At 48.1% G+C, this 12,612-nt stretch overlaps 1 protein-coding gene across 2 annotated transcripts in view; it reads right to left on the bottom strand.

The window, feature by feature from the left end:
* PPP6R2 (protein phosphatase 6 regulatory subunit 2) overlaps nt 1–11,623 on the bottom strand; it is a 59,114-nt gene extending 47,491 nt beyond the window's left edge. Inside the window, exon 1 of one of the 2 annotated variants that reach the window (XM_080659085.1) lies at nt 11,377–11,623. The gene's annotated coding sequence lies outside the window, so the exon portion shown is untranslated. The remainder of the gene's footprint in view (nt 1–11,376) is intronic. The other variant, XM_080659087.1, reaches the window with a different exon arrangement.
* Nucleotides 11,624–12,612: the final 989 nt, after the last annotated feature.

The raw sequence follows: 12,612 nt of genomic DNA, 5'->3' as shown, positions 1-12,612 counted from the left end.
CAGATTAGAAGGGTTTCCCATTAAAACCCCAGAAGGGCCATGGCTTACGGGTAAAAACCAAGTTCCAGAACTAAGGGCTGTGCCCTAAAACATAGGGCAAAAACCAAACAGATCCACCCTTGAAAAGCTTCACAGGATCAAGATGCTCTCCCAGTAATTTACAGCGGCCCTAGCAAAAGTTAATACTCTTAAGGGAAGATAACCTGAAACAGCGCCTCTGGAATGACTGTCCACAATGTCCATTACACAACAAAAAGTCACTAGATACCCAAAGTAGAAAACTGTGACCCGTGATCAAGAGAAAAAACAATCTACAGAACCAACAAATGACCGTATATTGCAACTGGCAGATGACAACTTCAAAACACAATTACAAATACGTTAAAGGACTTTGGGGAAAACAGGGCAGAAGGGATGAGCAGGTGGAAAATTAGCAGAGACTTGTGAACTTGAAAAAAGAACCAAAAGGAAATGCCAAAATTAAAAATACAATACCTGGAATTAAATGTCACTGGGTAGACTTAATAACAGAATGAACACAGAATATACTCATGTAAACAGTGAGAGAAAATAATTTTTTTAATATATTTTATTGATATTTTACAGAGAGGAAGGGAGAGGGATAGAGAGTTAGAAACATCGATGAGAGAGAAACATCGATCAGCTGCCTCCTGCACACCTCCCACTGGGGATGTGTGCCCACAACCAAGGTACGTGCCCTTGACCGGAATCGAACCTGGGACCTTTCAGTCCACAGGCTGACGCTCTATCCACTGAGCCAAACCGGTTTCGGCGAGATAATAATTTTTAAAATACAGCCACGCTCAGCACCTGTGGGATAAAATCAAACAATCTAAAATAGATGTCACTGGACTGCCAAGAAGAAAGGAGAATGAGACAACAGCCAAAAGTTTCCAAAGTTGATTACATATGTCAACCCAGAGAGCCAAGGGCTGAAGTAAATCCCAGGAAGGATAAATACTAGAACACCAAACTCAGAAAATGACCATCAAACTGAAAAAGAAAAAAAGTTTATAGAAATAGAGAATTTACTTACTTAATAAAAATAAATTATGGAATTTGCTTACTTAATAAAAATAAATATTTTTTAAATATATTTTTATTGATGTCAGAGAAGAAGGGAGAGGGAGAGAAAGTAGAAACATTAATGATGAGAGAGAATCACTGATCGGCTGCCTCCTGCACACCCCCCACTGGGATCAAGCCTGCAACCCAGGCATGTGCCCTTGACCGGAATTGAACCCGGGACCCTTCAGTCCCCAGGCCAATGCTCTATCCACTGAGCCGAATCAGCCAGGGCTAAATAAAATAGCTTAAAACACAGCAGGAGAAGATGTCAGGTGAACAATAAGAATGACAACGGACTTCTCACCAGAAACAAAACACTATGAGGGACAGTGGAGACATTTCTTTAACGGGCTAAAAGAAACAACTGTCAACCTAGAATTTTATAACCAGCAAAAATATCCCTCAACACTGAAGGGCAAATATAGACATTTTTAGACAAAAGCTGAGAGAATCTGTACCCAGCATACACACAACATAATACTGAAGCCCTAGCCAGTTTGGCTCAGTGGGCACAGCATTCGCCTGCGGATTGAAGGGTCCCAGGTTCGATTTCTGTCAAGGGCATGTAACTCAGTTGCAGGCTCCCAGCCCTGGTCGGGGACATGTAGGAGGCAACCAATCAATGTGTCTCTCTCACATCGGTGTTTCGCTCTGTCTCTCCCTCTCCCTTCCATTCTCTCTAAAAATCGATGGAAAAAATATCCTCAGGTAAGGATTAACAAATAATTTAAAACTAAAGAAATACTGAAGGAAGAGCTTCAGGCTGAGGACAATGATGCCACCTAGAAATGTGATCTGCAAAAACAATGAAGAACTTCCCAACTCATTCTCTGGGGCTAGTTACCCTGATAGCAAAACAGTATCATCTGAAAATAAAGTTGTATGCAAGCAAATATCTATACATATAAAAGGCTAAGTGACTGACCATACGTATGTCTGACCGTCTGACCGGCGTAAAGGATGGCACGCTTTATGCTATAGATGTGAAAGAGAGAATATAAGTGTGAAGTCACACCAATATTTGTTAGGTTACTATAGAAATGTCACCTGTCTGTCAACGCATCGGATGTTTTCGCTTACATTTTTGGCAATCTGATAGAAAAGATCAATACTATTTGATAATAATATGCTCATTAATGGTGGTGGCGACACTGTCACATTATTTAATAAATATCAAATTGTGACACTTCAAATAAAACAAATGAAAAGTGTATAGAATTAACAAATGACAAGCATCTTAACAGCACAAAACATGGCCAAAAAACATTTACAATTCAATCGAAACAGTCAACATTAATATTCTATAATATTTCTAAATAAAGGATACAACATTTTATATTTTACTTTTAAATATTTATAAAAGTCATTAAATTTAAAAAATGAATGTTTATTTATGCATGCGTGGTACATATGATGCACACTGGCAATTTAAAAGTAAATGTTTACTCGCAAATGTGCAATACATATGAAGCTCTCACTGGCGCCAATCGCACGCATGTTTCAACCTGTCATTGTCGATCGTGAATTTGGTTGTTTTTGTTGACACTGAATTGTAGTTCCTTAAAATGGATAATAACGGAAATCAACATCGTCAAGAAAATATATCTGAAAAACAATTATTGGCACATTATACCTCTGAAGCTGAACCCTGGACAATGTGATATACAGATACTAGAGGCCCGGGGAGGGAGGGTGTCCCTTAGTCTGACCTGCACCCCCTCACAGTCTGGGACCCCTCACTCTTTACTGCCCGCCTGCTCGCTGCTCCCTAACGCTGCCACAGAGGTGGGAGAGGCTCCCGCCACCACCGCTGCACTTGCCAGCCATGAGCCCGGCTTCTGGCTGAGCGGCGCTCCCCATGGGAGTGCACTGACCACCTGGGGACAGCTCCTGCGTTGAGCGTCTGGTGGTCAGTGCGCATCATAGCAATCGGTCGTTCTGGTTGTTCCGCCGTAACGGTGGCTTAGGCTTTTATTATATAGATTATATACTAGGGGCCCAGTGCACAAATTCGTGCACCTTGAAAGGAACTGTGGGCTGCAAGGCTGCTGTAGGCACAGGGGTGGGTCTCAGCCCATCCTCCGCGCCCCGACCCGGCCCCTCCTGCCGCGGCCCCTGGTCCCCTGTCTGCCCCTCCTGCCGCGGCCCCTGGTCCCGTTTCCCGCCACCGCTGCTCCCGTGCACTGACAGCACCAGCCCCGCTCGCACCTTCTGACGGCATGGAGCAATTGGGGCCGGCATCAGCAGCGGGTGCGAGCGGGGCTGGCACCGTCAGCGGGTGCAAGCAGTGGCTGCTGCCCCGATTGCCCCTCAGGAGCAGGGGGAGGTGGAGAAGCCCTCATGGGTGATCGGGACCAGCATAGGGCACCGGCAGTGGGTGCAAGCGGCGGCTCCGGTGCCAGCTGCGGGTACAAGCGGAGCCAGCGCTGGCAGTGGATGTGAGCGCTGAGCGGGACCACAGCGTGCGGGAGCAAAGAATTTTTAGTAACCTCCAGAGGCTCACCCCGATGACAGCGACCAGTGCCCCGCCTTGTTCTGGCATCCCCGCTCATCTGCCCCACCATCCCGCCGCAGCCAACGCCCACCATGTTCCATGCATGCCCCCTGGTGGTCAGCGCACATCATAGCGGCCGGTTGTTCAGTTGTTCCGCTATTGGGTCTATTTGCATATTAGCCTTTTATTATATAGGATACTATTTTGACATGTAATTTTTTGCAGTAATGTAATTACCACACAAATCTTTCTTCTAATTAATTTCCTTTCAATGTGCACAAATCCGTGCACCAGGCCACTAGTCTCTTATGAAAATAGATGTAAAAATCCTCAACAAAACACTAGCAAACCAAGTCCGGACACACATAAAAAGGGTCATACACTACACCAAAGGGATTTATCCTAAGAATACAAGGTTGCTTTAATACTTGGAAATCAATTAATATAACACACCATATATCAATAGCATAAAGGACAGAAACCAAGTGATCACCTCCAAAGTTGCAGAAAAAGACACTCTTTCCCTTCAGCACGGCCACGGGGACATAAATGCATACACAAACCTTACGTACCATGAATCCAATCATAAATGTCTGCTGCTAACCCAGGGAAATGGAACCAGGGATTTCTTGAACAACACAAACCAGAACCATCATTTATGGACTTTGCATTCCTCCCTGCTTCTTCCTATCAAACACTAACCTAAGGCCCCCTGTGGGACTTGGTGGCCAGAATGTCAGCGAGGAGCCCAGCCAGACTCCACGGCTGAGGCAGCCCTGGCCCTGCACCTCCGTCTCCCCCTGGAAAACCAGCCACAGCTTCAAACTCAGCCCTAGATGGTGGGGTTGGAAGGGTGACAGGGCTGTCGTATTACTTTGTTTTTTTGTTAATCCTCACCAGAGGACATGTTCCCACTGATTTTTAGAGAGAGTAGAAAGGAGGGGAGAGAGTCCGAGAGAGAGAAACATTGGTTGGTTGCCTCCTGCACACGGGCCAGGGATGGAGCCTGCAATCAAGGTACCTGCCTTGACCAAGATCAAACCCAGCATCCCTCAGTCTGCAGGCTGACGCTCTGACCAGAGCGAACCAGCTTGGGCTGCCAGGGCTGTTTTAACCTAAAGTTTTAAGGGACTCCTGCTTTTTCAGACTATTTTAATGATTGAACTTTACAAGATCTGTGCTCTGGGGCTTTCTTAGTGAAGAACAATAACTTTAAGATGAACCTTAAAATGTTCTATATGGGAAGAAAAAAAAGTTGCAGAAAAGGCTATGGACAAAATCCAACACATTTCATGGTAAAAAACATTCCACACATTAGGACTAGAATGCAATTTTCTCAACCACTGAAGGCCCATTATCTCCACTACTACTCAACACTGGATTAGAGGTCCCAGCCAGTACAAAGGTGCAAGAAATAAAAGGCTTAACAATTGGGAAAAAAGTAAAACTGTCTTTATTTGTAGATCATGATTATGTAGATAGAAAAGCCAAAGGAATATACAAACACACTATGAGAACTAAGTGAATTGAGCAAAGTTGCAGGATACATAATCAGTACACATAAACCAAATAATTAAAAAATAATATAAAAATATTTTAAATAACATAAAAAATATCAAATATTTACAAATACATTGAAATGAAAAAAGTGTACCATCATAGTGAAAACTACAAATAATTGCTGAGAAAAATTAAAGATTTAAATAAATGGAGAGATATACCATGTGCACATATCAGAGGACTCGACGTTAATTCAATTCTAGAATTAATCTACAGATTCAATGTAATTCCAACCAAACTCTCAACAAAAATTTTTGTGTCCATTGAAAAGCGTATTCTGAAACTTGCAGAAAATTCTGTAGAAAAACAAAAGTGAAGGTCTTACACTACCTTATTCCAAGACTTACCATTAAGTTACAGTAATTCAGACAGTGTGGTGTTGGCACAGATAGAAAAACAGACCAATGGAACATAACAGAAAGCCCAGAAGTAAGCCTATACATACATCTTCAAGTAATTTATAACAAAGCCTCCAGTGCAATTTAATGCAGAAAAGAGTCTTTTCAACAAATGATGCCAAAAAGATTATATAATCCGTATGGAGAAAGAAAGTACCCCGATTCCACCTCACCGAAAAAATAAGATGCAAGATGGCCCAGCTGGTATGACTCAGTGGTTGAGCATCAACCTGTGAATCAGGAGGTCATGGTTCAGATTCCTGGTCAGGGCACATGCCCAGGTTGCAGGCTCGATCCCCAGTAGGGGGCATGCCGGAGGCAGCTGATCAATGATTCTCTCTCATTGATGTTTCTATCTCTCCCTCTTCCTTCCTCTCTTTGAAATTAATAAAAACATATTTTTAAAAACATGCAGATGGGTCATTCAGAAAGCAGATCAGCCCTGGCCAGTGTGGCTGGGTTGACTGAAGCATTGTCCTGTAACCAAAAGGTCACAGTTGGATTCCTGGTCAGGGCACAAACCTAGACTGTGGGTTCGGTTCCTGGTTGGGGTACATAGGAGAGGCAACCAATGGATATTTCTCTCTTACATCTCTCTCTCTCTCTCTCTCTCTCTCTCTCTCTATCTCTAAAAAAAATAAATGAAAAAAATATCTTTGGGTGAGGATTAACCAAAAAAATAAATAAAAGCAGATCAGTATTTGCTTGGAGGTGGAGTGGCAGGGAAGGGTGGGAGTTAGGGCTCGCAAAGTGGCATGAGGAAATTTGGGGGGTGATGGATATGTACACTATCTTGACTGTGATGATTTTACATGCATATACATGTATCAAAACTTTAACAAAAGATGAAGTTTCTTTAAAGAGAAAAAGATGAATCATAAACCTACATATAAACGCTACCACTATAAAGCTACAAAGAAAGAAAAATATCAACATATTTTTACTTCATCCGAACTAAAATTTTCTGTTCAAGACACTATTGAGAAACAAATAGGCAAACCATAAATAGGAAAAAATTTTCACCCGTCACTTCCTTTCCTCCTCCCACTCCCTCACTACCTATGTATGTATATACACATACCTCATAAAGGACTCATAACCAGAATATATTTTTATACTTTTATTGATTTTTAGAGAGAGGAAGGAAAAGGGAGAGAGAGAAAAGCGTGGATGTGAGAGTGAAACATCGGTCAGCTGCCTCCTGCACACTCCCCACAGGGGATCAAGCCCAAAACGTGGGCACGTGCCCTGACTGGGAATGAACCAGCAACCTTTCCGTGCACGGGGTGAGGCCCAGCAAAACTGAGCCACACTGGCCAGGGCCAAAATATGTATTTTTTGAACTTCTAAAAATAAATATAAAAAGACATACAATCCAATAAAAAAATGGGCAAAAGACCTGACACTTCACAAGCGATATAAAGATGGCCAACAAGCACATGGAAAGCTGCTTGCCATTTTATTCATCAGAGAAATACGAAGTGAAACCACAGTAAGATACCACTACCACCTGAATGGCTAAAATTAGAAAGACTGACAATACCAAGTGCTGATGTGGATGTGGAGAAACTGGGACTCTCCTCTATGACTGGCAGGAGTATAAAATGGTACCAGGAGGGAAAACTGCTTGGCAGTTTCTATAAAAGCTAAACACACATCTATATTAGGACCCAGCAATCCCACTCCTAAGTATTTGCTCACAAGAAATAACATGTCCACAAAAGACATGCCTAAGAATCTTCAGACTTTAGTCAGAACAGCCAAAAAGTAAAAGCAGCCCAAATGTCCATCAATAGAAGAGAAGTAAACGAATTATGGTATTTTCATACAAGGGAATATCACTCAAATAAAAAGCACAAACTACAAATACAGGCATCAGAATCACTAAGCCACAAAAACATCACACAGAAAAGAAGAGCGAAACAGAAGACCGTATGCTTTATGACCTCGTTAATATGAAGGTCAAGAACCTGTAAAATTAATCTTTAATGATAAAAATCAGAAAATGGTTGCCTTGGGATTTTGAGGATTGGTGTAAGAACTGGAAACAGACACAAACTTTTAGGGGTGATAGAAATGCTCTATATCTTAGCATGAGTGACAGACACAATGTTATATACATTTATTAAAATTCATCAAAGTGGCCCTAACTGGTTTGGCTCAGTGGATGGAGCGTCGGCCTGCGGACTGGAGGGTCCCGGGTTCGATTCCGGTCAAGGGCATGTACCTGGGTTGCGGGCACATTCCCAGTGGGGGGTGTGCAGGAGGCAGCTGATCGATGTCTCTCTCTCATCGATGTTTCTAACTCTCTGTCCCTCTCTCTTCCTCTCTGTAAAAAATCAATAAAATATATTTAAAAAAAAAAAAAAATTCATCAAAGTGCCCGGCCAGTGTGGCTCAGTGTTTGAGCATCGACCTATGAACCAGGAGGCCACGGTTCGATTCCCGGTCAGGGCATAGGCCCGGGTTGCAGGCTCGATCCCCATGAGGAGGCGTGCAGGAGGCAGCCAATAGATGATTCTCTCTCATCCTTGATGTTTTTATGCCTCTCTCTCCCTCTCCCTTCCTCTCTGAAATCAATAAAAGTATTTTTAAAAAGTTACCGAAGTTAGGTATTTAAGATCTGTACATTACATTGGGCATAAAATACTAATACTTTTACACAGTGGAGTTTTTGAAAAAACAAGACTTACAATTACATATTCCGTGCTAAAAGGAAGAGGGCTGCCAAAACCGGTTTGGCTCAGTGGATAGAGCGTCGGCCTGCGGACTGAAGGGTCCCAGGTTCGATTCCGGTCAAGGGCACGTACCTTGGTTGCGGGCACATCCCCAGTGGGAGGTGTGCAGGAGGCAGCTGATCGATGTTTCTCTCTCATCGATGTTTCTAACTCTCTATCCCTCTCCCTTCCTCTCTGTAAAAAATCAATAAAATATATTAAAAAAAAAGATTGTTAAAAGGAAGAGGGCTGGTTGCTGTACATGGATATCACAAGATGTCCAAGAGGAAGCAGGTGGCGGAGGGACAGGGTGAGGGTGAAAGTGACTCCCCAATACAAACCGGATCTGTTGCATTGTGTTCTGCATTCAGATCACCATGTGTCTGACCCGCCCGTTTATTTACTGTGACCTTGGGTATGTTACTTAATTTGTTTGTGCTTCAGTGTTCTCATATGCATATTAACAGGAGTATTAAGAGAAACTACATCCTTAAGTTGTTTTCAGAATTAAACGATTATCAGGTTAGATGCTGAAATGTAGAATTTAGCACTGGTTTTCGTTCTGGTTTACAGTAAGTTCTGCACAAGTCATATACCCACTTCATGTCAAAATGTTATATCTCACAAGGATACAAGAATAAAAGGTAAAACACTTGGTTAAAAAAAAAAAAAGTAGCCCTAGATAGTTTGGCTCAGTGGACAGAGTGTCAGCCCGCAGACTGAAGGGTCACTGGTTCACTTCCAGTCAAGGGCATGTACCTCGGCTACAGGCTCTATCCCCGTCCTGGTCCCCGGCCCTGGTCGGGGTGTGTGCGGCAGGCAACCAACTGATGTGTCTCTCACATTGATGTTTCTCTATCTCTTTCCTTCACTTTCACTCTCTCTAAAAACCAATGGAAAAATATCCTCGGGTAAGGATTAACAACAGAAAATAATTAAGTGGGATGATATAGACAGTACACACTAAAAAATATCAGGGCCTGACCTGGCCAGTGCTGCTCAGTGATTAGAGCATCAGCCCATACACTGAAAGGTTATGGGTTCTGATCCCCACCCCAGTAGGGGTGTGTGTGGAGGCAACCAATCAATGTGTCTCTCTCACATCCCTTCTACTCTCTCTAAAAAGCAATGGAAAAAATATCCTCCTGCTAGGATTAACAATAAATAAAATAAAATAAAATAAACCTGGTCTTCTTTGTTTTGGTTTTTGTTAATCCTAACCAGAGGACCTTTTTCCATTGATATTTTTTGTTGTTGTTAATCCTCCCTTAGGATGTTTTTTCCATTGGTTTTTAGAGAGAGTGGAAGGAGGGGAGAGAGAGAAGAGAAACATCGATGTGAGAAAGACACATGGACTGGTTGCCTCCTGCTTGCATCCGGACTCGGGATGGAGCCTGCAGCTGAGGTATGTGCCCTTGACTGGAATCGAATGGGCAACCCTTCAGCCTGTGGGCTGGTGCTCTATCCACTGAGCCAAACTGGCCAGGGCTGTTTTTTTAAAGAAGTGCCTGGTACTCAATCACCTATCATTATTATTTAAAAATTTAAAACAGTACTTTTAAAGCTAACCTTTTCCTTCACCAAAATAAGGGGGTGGGGGGAAGGCTTCAGTCAACCTGCCCATGTGCCTTATAGCTCCGTTTCTTCATGTCACCACACGAGGAATGGTCGGTCCTACGCCCTAGGGCTCCTGGAGGACTAAGTGAAGTCCGTCACACAGAGCATGTAACACAGCGGCACACAACAAATGGCCAGGTGTCGCCTCTGTGTGTCTGTGAGTAAAGGGCCATGACCAAGGCTTTGGCCACCACCCCCTGCTGGGCCTCTGCCTGCAGCCTGGCCTCCCTCGGGCTCCACAGTCTCCTGCGAGATGCACACGGACTCAGCCAGGAGAAAGCCTTCCTTCCCACCTCCATCTACCGTACCCCGCTCAGTCCACCGGCCTGTCCTCTCTTCCCCTCCGATCAGCAATTCCCAACAGCTCTCCCTCCAAAACCTCCCGAGTGGACCACCACGATCTACACCACACCCCCACACCCACTCCCAACACCGCTCTCTCTTGCCTTAGGCATGGCCCACGGCCCACGGCCCACATTGTGACAACGGCCCTTCCCAGCTCCCAGCTCCCAGCTCCGTCTCCGGCCCAGGGCCTGCAGGGAGCGGCCTGACCGGAAGGCCAGGGCTCTCACCGGCGCTCCCGGCCACACACGTCGGATCGGGGTCCGAGAGGAGGCACCTCAGGTCTTTTGCACCTGCTGTCCCTGCAGCCCGCAAGGCTCTGTCCCCGGCTCCTCTCACAGCGCCTGCGTCCCGCCTCCCAGAGCTTGCGAGTTAGGAAAGCCCAACGGGAAGAGCAAAGGAGGGGATGGGAAGAGACGTGAACAGCTGACAGGGCTGGCCATGGCCTGGGACGTGGGAGGCCAAGGGCATGGCAGGCAGAGGCCGTGGGGGAGGTGAGCGGTGGGGCGACAGGGGACCAGGCTGGGGCAGGCCACAGGGACAAGGCAGGTGGGTCCCGGAACAACCCGAGGGAGGGTGCGGGGCGGCGGGCGGCTGAGCTGCAGGTGGTGGGGCAGGCCGGGCGCCAGGAGCCAAGCGGGAGGCTCAGAAACCAGTGGGTGGACAGCCAGGCAGTCAGGAGACCAAGTGGCAGGTGGGGGACATTCCAGGCGGCAGTAAGGTGCCGGAGGGAAGGTGCCCAGCGTGAGGAAGCGAGGGGGACGGCGGCGAGGAGGAGGGGACAGAGCAGGGGCAGGTGACGGCCACACTTGGAGCCCGGAAGCGGGGCCACTGAGCGGGGCAGGAGGGAGGGCAGCGAGCAGTGGGGGCGGAGTGTCCCACGCAGTCAGGCAGGTCAGGCACGGACAGGAAGGTCCCTAACGGAGCTGAAGGGGCAGGGAGGCAGAGGCACGGACGTGCGGACACGGAGGTGGAGAGAGATGGGGAGACACTGTCGGGGCGGGCGGGCGTAACGGGGTGCACACCGACGGCATGTCATTGAAGGGAGGTCACTGGCAGGGGAGGGGGCGGGCGCTGACATGGGGACACTGACACCGGTGGACACGCCCGGGGCACAGAAGGGCGCGGGCGCTGAGGAGCCTGCGGCGGCCGCACTCACCTGCCCCGCGGGCCGGGCGTCGCGGCGGCTCCTCGGAGACCCGGGTGGAGGCCAGGGTGTTGGCGGAGGCGAAGCCCGGGCGGCCTGGGGCGGGCCGCACGCACATGGGCCCGGCCCGGCGCCTACTGACTCGGCGCCCACGGACACTGCGCGGGCCGACGGACGGCTCGGGACCGGCTGGGGCCGCGGGAGGTGCTCGGGTCACTCCAAAATGGCGGCTGCGGGCCGGGCGCGCGCACGCCGGCGCGGGGGCGGAGCCTCGCGGGGCACGCACGCTGGCGCTGGGGGTGGGGCTTCACGGGCAGGGGCGGGGCCTCGCAGGGCGCGCAAGCTGGCGCTGGGGCGGGGAGTGGGCGTGGCGCTGTGTGGGCGGGGCCCGCTTGCTCACTTGGAAGCTTCTCTGCTCTGAGCGGGGTTGGGGGTGCGCGAGCGAGCTGACGGACGTTGGGTGGGGTCGGTGGGAGCAGCTTTCTCCTTTTACTTTTCCCTCTGAGGTTTTGCTGAATTTCTGTATCAGCGTAGGTAACTTGTTATGGGACGATGCATTTGCGGTAATAAGTTTTCTACTACAACGACAGCAACAGAACTCCTTCTCCAGAGAGAGGGCACACACCTGGGGCTGGTGTCTCCCTCTTCTCTGGGGGGGCCCTGCGCGATGGTTGAAGTCCTCTCCCAATGGGGCAGCTGGGTGTCCTCCGAACTCCTTGGGCACGTAGCCTGGACACGGCCAAAGCAGGAGTGAACGCGGCTACTCCCCATGGGCCTGGCGGCGATCCCGGCTACGTCTGTTTCCTAACCGGACTGGTAGCGCCTGAGCCGCAGCCAGCACCCGAATTGTTCTTTCCACGTGCCTCACCGGCATCGCCCAATCCACCTTGGTCCTCCCCGCGGGAGCGGACCTGGCCTTGCCTCTGCTGAGCTCGGGCACCAGGGGGCGCCAGAGAGTTTGCTCAGGGCCTCGCGCTGCCGGCTGCAGGCACGGGCTTAGGTTGCCTGACTTCCCAGCGTCCAGGGCCTGCACCCTGTGCTCCCTGGCACCCCCTCCAGCGGCTTGAGAGCAGAGAATCTACCCCTGGATACCTTCCCTGCAGGGCAGACATCTGGCAAGTCCTTAGGGTGAACTTCCAGAAAGTGGGGGGTTGTAAGGGGGGGGCGCATCAGCTTTACAACTGACAAGAGAAACGCCCCTGCAGAATGCTGGCTCGGGGCCTGGAGGTCCCTTCCTCTGGCAGTGAC

The sequence above is a fragment of the Plecotus auritus genome (genome assembly GCF_963455305.1).
Source record: "Plecotus auritus genome assembly, chromosome: 3".
NCBI lineage: Eukaryota > Metazoa > Chordata > Mammalia > Chiroptera > Vespertilionidae > Plecotus > Plecotus auritus.
Note: the sequence above shows the minus strand (reverse complement) of the source record. Positions and strands in the feature narration are given on the sequence as shown.